The 9,286-nt window shown below is 31.8% G+C and overlaps 1 protein-coding gene across 2 annotated transcripts in view; it reads left to right on the top strand.

Moving 5' to 3' along the window:
• The first annotated feature begins 724 nt into the window (after positions 1 to 724).
• Positions 725 to 9,286, top strand: part of LOC146528236 (thyrotropin-releasing hormone receptor-like) — a 67,578-nt gene continuing 59,016 nt past the window's right edge. For both annotated transcript variants that reach the window (XM_085202578.1, XM_085202580.1), the window contains exon 1: positions 725 to 895. The gene's annotated coding sequence lies outside the window, so the exon portion shown is untranslated. The remainder of the gene's footprint in view (positions 896 to 9,286) is intronic.

Below are 9,286 nucleotides of genomic sequence, written 5' to 3'. Positions count from 1 at the left end.
GGGAATTAGACAGCCTTATTAATTTCGTTACGTGTGTGTGTATATCATATTTCAATTATTTCAAAAATATATCACACAAAACGTAATTGTATCTTCAATTCTTCGCATGTTGGACATGTCAATGAGTGAAGGTAATGAGCGAAAGTAAGAACTCACCATCTGGTGGTCCTTGTAGAAAGAAACAAGAGACGTAAACTAAGATACGTCAAATTCTGCTCATTTATCAATTGTTAACAATAGAAACAAGAAATAAACAATATTGTTGTTGTTATCATATTATAACCTGGAATATTTTAAATACAAAAAAATATTGCTTTTACTAAAAAGATAACTAATAATAAATATAGCTTAAGAACAAACAAACGTAAATGGTTTAACATTGAAATTAAACTACTTGAGTTACTAAACTAACATTAACTTTGTCCTCTACAGAAATAGTTTTTCATCAATCAATTATTAAGTAAATGCATCGAGCATATTCAATTTAACTGATATTGACATAAATAAACAAGAAAATAGTTTAATTAACTATCCAAGGAGATTCAATTACATATGTAAATACAATTTTAGGATGCATCATTCAAGATCGTTGACTTATATTCATATTAAAAAAATATCACAGATAATATACGATTTACATTCATAATTCGAACGTGCTTGCCATCATGCAATTCCAAATATATAAATTTGTTTGAGAAGATTTTTCAGCCAGTTCAGTATACGCGCGACAAGCGCTGAGTGTAGACGTATTGTAGATTTGTACGGAGCATATAAAAGTTTCCCGCGCGAAAGTTTTACACGATCATTTGTTAAAGTGAATTGTTTACTAGTGCTTTTTTTTAAAATATATTCGTGTAGTGTTTCGTGACTTGTGTGAAAATATATTTTGATATCGGTAAGTATTTATTATGTTACATACCGTCTATTATTTCGAGACAACCCCCTAGTATGTGTTAATTTTGTTAGTTATTTCTAAGCTAAGCGAAGCCGCAGGTAATAGCTTGTATCAAATATAATTTTAACTAAATAATTAAATGGGACATCAACAAAATTAATGGAGTTAAGAATTTATTGAAATGGTGTTCACTCTGTTACATTATATCAATCAACAAAATTTTAATTTAAGTTAAATTTTCTTTTAAATTTGCATTCAGAATTTATATCTTCACAAATTGGAAATTTCTTGACTTTATTATCTTTCGTTTAATTAAGAGTTCTTTTTGTATGTAATAAATCTCTCAATATAAATTATATGTTAGGTAATAGGTGATTTAACATAATGAATCGTTATTTTACTTTTCACGAAAACTAGGAGAAAATTGTACGACAATATAGATATTTTATGTAGTTTCACGTTTTATCCCGCACATAGCAGAGTAGGTAGAGGAAACCTGGGAACCTAGTGTCCAGACATTCCGTTCCAATTAAGCCACTTCCGTTCCCCAATACCAATAGTCCCGAAATTAAGGCGTTCAACCAAACAAACTCATCGGCTTTATTACATTAACAAAAAAAAAATAAAAATATATTTATTATTTACAAAAATATTTACACAAATTTTCTTAAAACGTTAACAGATTTAATCTTGTAATAAAAACCCAATTCGTTCGTTAATAACGAATTGTTCAAAGCTACATTGAAAGACATGAGTAGGTACAATAAAAAATACTGCCTACAAATGAATATCAAAGAAGTCGATCAAAAGAATCAATAAATCTAGTTTTTGGAATCTTTGAATCTAGTTTCTTTGATACTTTTTAGCCTTCCCTTCCATTCGAAGCTTTACCCCCAAATAACCACAGTAGGACTGTAATGTTGTCATTATTTCATTATAGTTGTCATTATTTCATTATAGTTTTTTTTTTCAAATCAAATACAAGTTTAAAGTTCAAATACTTTAGATATAGTACTTTTTTTTCTGTTCAAATCAATTCAACAAACATTTTTTTAGCTTTACTTCACTTCAAGGAACCTGGGAACCTATTGTTAAGTCGTCTCCATTAAGAGTCTTGCGTTCCCCACTTTTCGTCGAATGCTTGAGGCATTGCATGATGAGTATTAAAACTAATACTGTGCTTTGAATTGTTACCAGAGCGGACGAATGAATATATTAACTATGTCATTTCCCCTCTATGAGGATTGTACACACAACCGTTGCTTTTACAGTTTTACGCTTGTGCCCCTGCGCTACGAAGGTCTCTAATATCTAATTCTAGTATTTTTTGCCATAAATAATAGTAAGAGCGACAGTTGAATCGCCATAAACGCAATCGCCCCAATAATACTGACCCCTCGTGATTCTCCATTAAGAATTGTAGGGTGACAATAATTTATGATAAATAAATTATAATTATAATCTACATATTTTATGAATACATATATTATGAAAAAAAAAAAATGTATTAATGTGTTGTTTTTTTCATAAAGTTGTGCAATTTCAATTTGGGACTATAGCACGTCTGCGGACTCGTCCGGGAAAATTCCATACGAATGTTCCGATTTTGTACTATCACTACTATGAGGGCTTACATAATGATAGCTTAAAAACATACTGAATTTATGTGTAAAATGTTTCAAATGCAAATAATTTAAATGTATATTAAACCTTACATAAACCAATACACAATATCATGAAAATTGGGCCTAAAGTAGGAAATGGAGTCTCTAAGCACTAGGTTTCCATTGCCTATCCTGTTATATAGAAAATACAGTCTGCGTAAAGTTAAAACTATTAAAGAAAAATAAATATTAAGTATAGATGGTAAAATATCAGAACAACAAGAAAATAATAAATGAATTCTTATTTTACGACCACAAATGTTATTATTTTGCTTTAAATTATGTGTTATTAGGAACTTGATCTCAGAGTATTACACATTTTCACGTACGACAGAGCCGCCGGTGAAATTTGCATAATTTGGCATGATTCTATTAACGCGCACCATTAGTCTATTAACTCTATTTATATAAGAATACTATTAATCTCTCCTGGTTTTGTTCTGTGTAATATTAAAAATATTTTTTTATATAGATTTGTTAATAATTGATGATAAATGATTGTGGTTTATATTTTTTGGGATATAGATTTGATTTTATTTGATGTTAGTTGTGGCGTAGGTGCACAAGCATGTGCTTATAATCGCGACAGGTTGTGAGTTCGATTCCCACATGAAAGTATTAATATTTCATTTCCGCGGAAATACCATGCAATGCCTCCAACAATCGGCAGAAAGTAGGACAAAAATATATTTTTTATGAGTGTATATTTGAAAAGTGAAAAATGTGTTTACGTTTTACAATATAATTAAAAGCTGAAAAGAAATTTCCTTTAATTATTCACTAGTAACAATATAGTAGAGACAAATTTCAACCCCAAGATAAAGCTTCCTAGTAATAAAATACTTCCTTAAGGGCTATTTATGTTGAGAAAGTCCGTATAGGTCTAGTTTTATGTGTCTAGCTTGAATAATAACTAACATTTTGTTATTGTAAATCACTCAGCTAAGACATGTTGTTGATAAAGAAACATTAAGAAGTAATAAATAAAGTGAATTTATATATATATTTTTTTAAAGTTTTTGATTGCAGAACTCAAAGTGTGGAGACTTTTCCTATCGGAGCGGGAAAATGAAAATGAAAAGAAATTTAGACAATTTTAAATATTATAATTTCCCCGAGATGATATCGACCCCAAAATCCTTTTCAGTTGCACTAAGACCCCCCATTATTTTATATTGTTTAATTTTTTCTTATATTATAAGGTTACGCATAATAGTCAAAAGTTCTAGAAGATTTATTACTATAGTGTTTTAGTCTAGCCTGCAAGTTGCCCGAAAAAATAAGCAATAAAAAGCAAATTTTCAACTTCTATTTTTATTACACTGGTTATTAATTTTGTTTTTGTGATTTTAGAGTCATTTTCGTAGGGTTCATCTAGTATAAAAAGTTTTCACTGAATAGGCAATGTAAACAATTTTATATTTTTTTATTTCAAATAAGAAAATATTAAATGCCTATTTCATTTAAAAGTATAAATAAATCTAATTAACTTTTTTTTTAATTATCACTTTTTTTGGCTTTACCAGTATATATAGCAAGGTAAGCAGAGGGAACCTAGTGTTAAGACAATTCATTCCCCACAATCTCTGATTGATTATACAATGACTGATTGAACAGCGCCACTGAATAGCCACGGAACTCAACGCCGCGCTTCTTTTTATAAATGACTGTTTTTGAATAAACAATTAAATAATAATCAACAAAATGGGTGACATTTGTAACCATCTCAAAATTAAAATATATGAATAGAATCATCATATTACAATATGATACGAGGCTCATTTAAAATTCTTAGATAGAAATGTTACACAATTCTTCTTATTAAGGCCGAATGTAATAAACGCTCTTACCCCGCTCAGTGTAAAGATCCACCGGCATAAGCAAATGAGGTATTTTGTTGAAAATATTAAGAATTGGCTGTTGTTTCGCCTTTATATTAAAACTTTCTCATCTCCCAGACATGCAATATAACAAAAAATTAAAATTTGTCATCTCAGTAAACCAAATTTATGATAGACTAAGAAAAATAAAAAAGCTGTAGAATTGTAGGCAACGTATTATATTTTTAATATTTTAAAAAGTTTTTTTATGCACTAAACAATAAAGACAGAGAAATAGAACCGAATACTCGTAAAATAGGCAGTTTCCAAGAGGCACCGGTATGATACTCGCTACGTAAAAGTTTTTAGTAGAGACGAATGGATTCTAGTCTTAAGGCATTGGAGTTTTTTCGAGATATTGCGTGAGAAATGGCGGAACTCAACATCGCGCTTTGTCTTACTATAAATATTAAAAATAAAAATTGGTCAATTAGTCCGAAGGTCAATTCAATAGGATATTTGTAAACGATTCGCGAAAGATGATATTTTTACTAAATCATGTCTTCATTAGAACAAATTCGAGGTCACAAAGATGATTTTCTTCCAAAATCTTGTTAATATCGAATGGAATATTAAATAAGCAATATGCAAATAAGTTGATTTATTAACGCCAATGTGGCGATATAGAGGTTATATTCACTTTATTAATTGAGTTCGAATATCTTTATTCAAAAGTAAAATATATATATTTTCATGGTGTGTTGAGTGGCAGAACACAGTTCCGCATTTTGCCTCGTGGAAATGAAAAATATTAAATATTTCATTTCTTTGAATGGGAATCGAACCCAAAAACTGTAATTTTTACAGTTGTACACTTGTGTATCTAGAGCCGACTGGCCTAAGATATTAAATAAGCAGCTTTTCCCTGCCGCTTCGACGCCCTGGTGAAATGGAAACAACTAAAAGATGACATTATAACACATTCTACCTGCCCCGTGAAATACTACCCTCAGGTTCAGTGGAACATATTAAATTGATTAATGAAATGTAACAGGCCATGTAGTCTATACGAATTTCGATTAAGTGTTGCGTGAGATTAGTGCTTTAGCGCAAACACACAAACTCTTCTGTATCTCTGTTTTCTCCTTTATCAACAACAACTCTTCTGTGTTCTCTTCTCTTGTGCTTTATAATATTTGTATAAAGGTATCATTACCTTGTAAATGTGAAAGAAGCGTAAGTAAAAATAAACCTAATTTGACGCTCGATCATATAAGTTAGTAGTAACATAATGTCTTCTCTCAGCTGTATCTATATGTCAAGGCCATGTTGCGAAAGTTAAAACTAATTTGTGATATCCGCGGATTTAATATCACTATTACGACATACTTAACAAAAAATAAACTTTTTGTATATTTTTTTGTAACTTTAAACTATATCACGCACGTATCAGAGTAGGCAGAGGGAACCTGCTAGTGCTAAGACACTTCGTTCCGAAAATATGTTAATACACTTCTGTTCTCCACTTTCCGCTGAAATCTGGAGATATTGTGTGGCAGAACTCAACGTCACGATTTGCCTCGTTACCAGAGCGAGAAAATTAAAATATTTAATTTTATTACTCGCGTGGGAATCGAATCCACGTATAGTCGTACGCTTCTGCTCCTGCGCCACAACAAACACAGCATATATATTACGCTTAGTTCACCTTGAATATACTTTCTCATTTTCTAAGATTCGAATTTAAAACATCCTCGATCAAATTCGTTAAAAGAACTTGTGTCATCGTGACTTATAAAGTTGTTTTCTATAGAATACATAAAAATTGCATAATTAAAGAAAACCATAAACGACTTAATAGTTCCAAGGTTAAATTAACACAAGGCCGTCGTAGTGAATGGGCATAAAGTCTGACTGTAAACACAATGGTTGCGGGATCAATTTCCACTCGGGTGAATTAATAAGAATCCGGCGTTAAGTTCCGTTACTCAACGCGCTGAGAAGTAGGGAACGGAGAGTTTTAACATTAGGAGACCACTGATGCGGGATTTAGTATGAGGTTAAAAAAGTTTAACACCAACTGAATTATCTCCAAAAAGATGGAAGGTTGTCCTCATTTCAAATAAAGGTATAGGTATGTGATTATAAATAACATTGAAATGGTTTTTATTTGTTTTTGATTTGGCAATGATTATTGTTATGTTGTTTAATGCTTTATTTGGTAGTGGTACAAAAACATCCTCAGTGAGTTTATATAAATATTAAAGTTACGTATGAGTATGTACAAAAAACAAGGTGAACAGAGGGAACCTTGTGTTTTTACGCATAACACGGTGATCATAAGGAACCTAGTGCTTACGCACTTCGAGACGATTGGAACTGATTTTATCACCAAACGTACAATGTATTATAAATGGCCGACCCATTATTGCCAGATATTGACATCTAATTTAAGGAAACTCTTTTTAAATGAAAATGAAAAAAAAAGTAAATAGAGACTTTAAAAAAGATGAAATAAAGGAATTATAAAATATTTCCTAGGCTAGTTTTCTTTGCTTAGCCTAATATTTTACATACAGGTCAAACTAGTACAGAAATGATAAAAATAAATATAGTACGTCTCGAAACTTTGACCTATACAAGTATCCATTACATGAAATAGACTCTCCTGTCACTTCTAAATAGTATCAAGATTTACAGGACTACTTTTGGCACACAACTAACAGAATACCGTCGATTTACTAGAGATAGAGCTATAATTTTCTTAAGCTATACCCTACTAGCACATTGGGCGTATAGTACGATATGCTAGAGGAACATTGTGTTAATACACTCCGTTTCCCATTAAGGAACTTCCGTTCTCTACTTTCCGCCGAATTCTTGAGACATTATGTGTTGAATGACGAAGTTCAACGTCGCGAATTGCTTCGTTACTCGAACGAGGAAATGGAAATTTTAAATATTTCATCACTTTGACTTTTAATTTTTTCGTTATTAAATATTTTGGGGTTGGCTATATAACAAGACTATTCTGGGGTGAGCAGGAGAGGGCCATTTGGACCCCTACACTCCTGCCCATATGTATCTCTAAGAAGATGTGAGTTCAAACTCACGAAACAACAAGTCACGACAAAATCGTAAAATACTCTAAGTTTATAGTTCACATTTTATATAACAAGTAAAACTATCACGAGCATGTGCCCCTTCAAAAAAGTCAAAAGTCAAAAGTCAAAATATCTTTATTCCATAAAAATGCTTAACATTCACTTGGACATGTCATAAAAGATAAAAAAATGCAAAACAAAATAACAAAAAAAAAATGTGCAATTTTGACTTGAAAAAAGCCCGTTCAAATGGTTGAGCTCATGAGAAGATACAGGCAAAGAAACTCATGGCCACACTTTTTAAATGCCAACATTTGTTATAAATCACAATTAACAATTTTAACTTAGAAATAGAGCAACTCATTTCCAAACATCTTTATCGCGAACATAATCTTTAACAGAGTAATAAGCTTTTTGGCAGAGCCTGTGCTTTACCACTTTTTTAAATTTGTTCAGTGATAAATTAACCACGTCGTTTGGAAGTTTGTTATAAAAGTGTATACTTTGACCTACGAATGTGTGAGACACTTTATGGAGCCTAGAGAAGGGCACAGCAAGCTTATTTTTATTTCTTAAATTATATTGATGGAGGTCACTGTTTTTATTAAATTTATTAATATTCTTATGCACATATACTAAGTTGTCGTAAATATATTGGGAGTAAAGTGTGAGGATGTTAAAGTCTTTGAATTTATTACTTAGTGACTCCCGTGGACCCATTTTATAGACTGCTCGGACAGCCCGTTTTTGGAGCACAAAAATGGTATCTATGTCAGCGGCACTACCCCAAAGTAATAGGCCGTAAGACATAATGCTATGAAAATAGCTGAAGTATACTAAACGCGCGGTGTCAACATCGGTCAGTTGACGAATCTTACGGACAGCATACGCTGCCGAACTAAGTCTACCAGATAAAGTTTCTATATGCGGACCCCATTGTAACTTAGCATCTAATGTTATACCTAAGAAAACAGTTTCATTAACTACTTTAAGTTCCTTATTGTTCATCAAAACCCTGGTTTCTACTTGTTGAACATTCTTAGTAAAGAACCTGATACATTTAGTTTTACTACTATTTAAAAGCAAGTTATTGGCACTAAACCAGTGTAATATCCTAGAAAGAGCATTGTTTACATCGTCAATTTCCAATTGCCGTCTATTAACCTTAAAAACTAAAGATGTATCATCTGCAAACAACACCATTTCACAGATATCTCTCATAAGGTGAGGTAAGTCATTAATGTACAAAAGGAACAAAAACGGACCCAGAATAGAGCCTTGTGGCACCCCCAATGCTACAGGTGACCCGTGTGATAGTTTCCCGTTGACATTTACCTTTTGAATCCTATCACTTAAATAAGAAGTGAGAAGATCCAAAGCAATGCCTCTTATACCATAGTGGTGTAGCTTCCTGATAAGAGTTTTATGCTGCACACAATCAAAAGCTTTGGATAAGTCACAAAACACCCCAAAGGCATCACGTGACTCCTCCCAAGCCGCGAATACACTCTCTAATAATTTGACCCCAGCATCAGATGTTGACCTTCCACGAGTGAAACCAAATTGACCTGTGTGCAGTAATTTATTTTTATTAAAATAAGTAAGAAGCTGACTGAGTATCAGCTTTTCAAAAATTTTACTAAACGTAGGTAGTACTGAAATCGGTCTGAAATTTGTGGGGTCTTGCGTACTACCTGATTTAAACAATGGAGTTATTTTACTATATTTCATCAAATCAGGAAACACTCCACAATCAATACATCTATTAAAAATTGTAACTAAATCAGGAATCAAAATATCAAT

The sequence above is a fragment of the Heliconius melpomene genome, chromosome 19, assembly GCF_056956725.1.
Source record: "Heliconius melpomene rosina isolate 202511_hmr_F chromosome 19, ASM5695672v1, whole genome shotgun sequence".
NCBI lineage: Eukaryota > Metazoa > Arthropoda > Insecta > Lepidoptera > Nymphalidae > Heliconius > Heliconius melpomene.
Note: the sequence above shows the minus strand (reverse complement) of the source record. Positions and strands in the feature narration are given on the sequence as shown.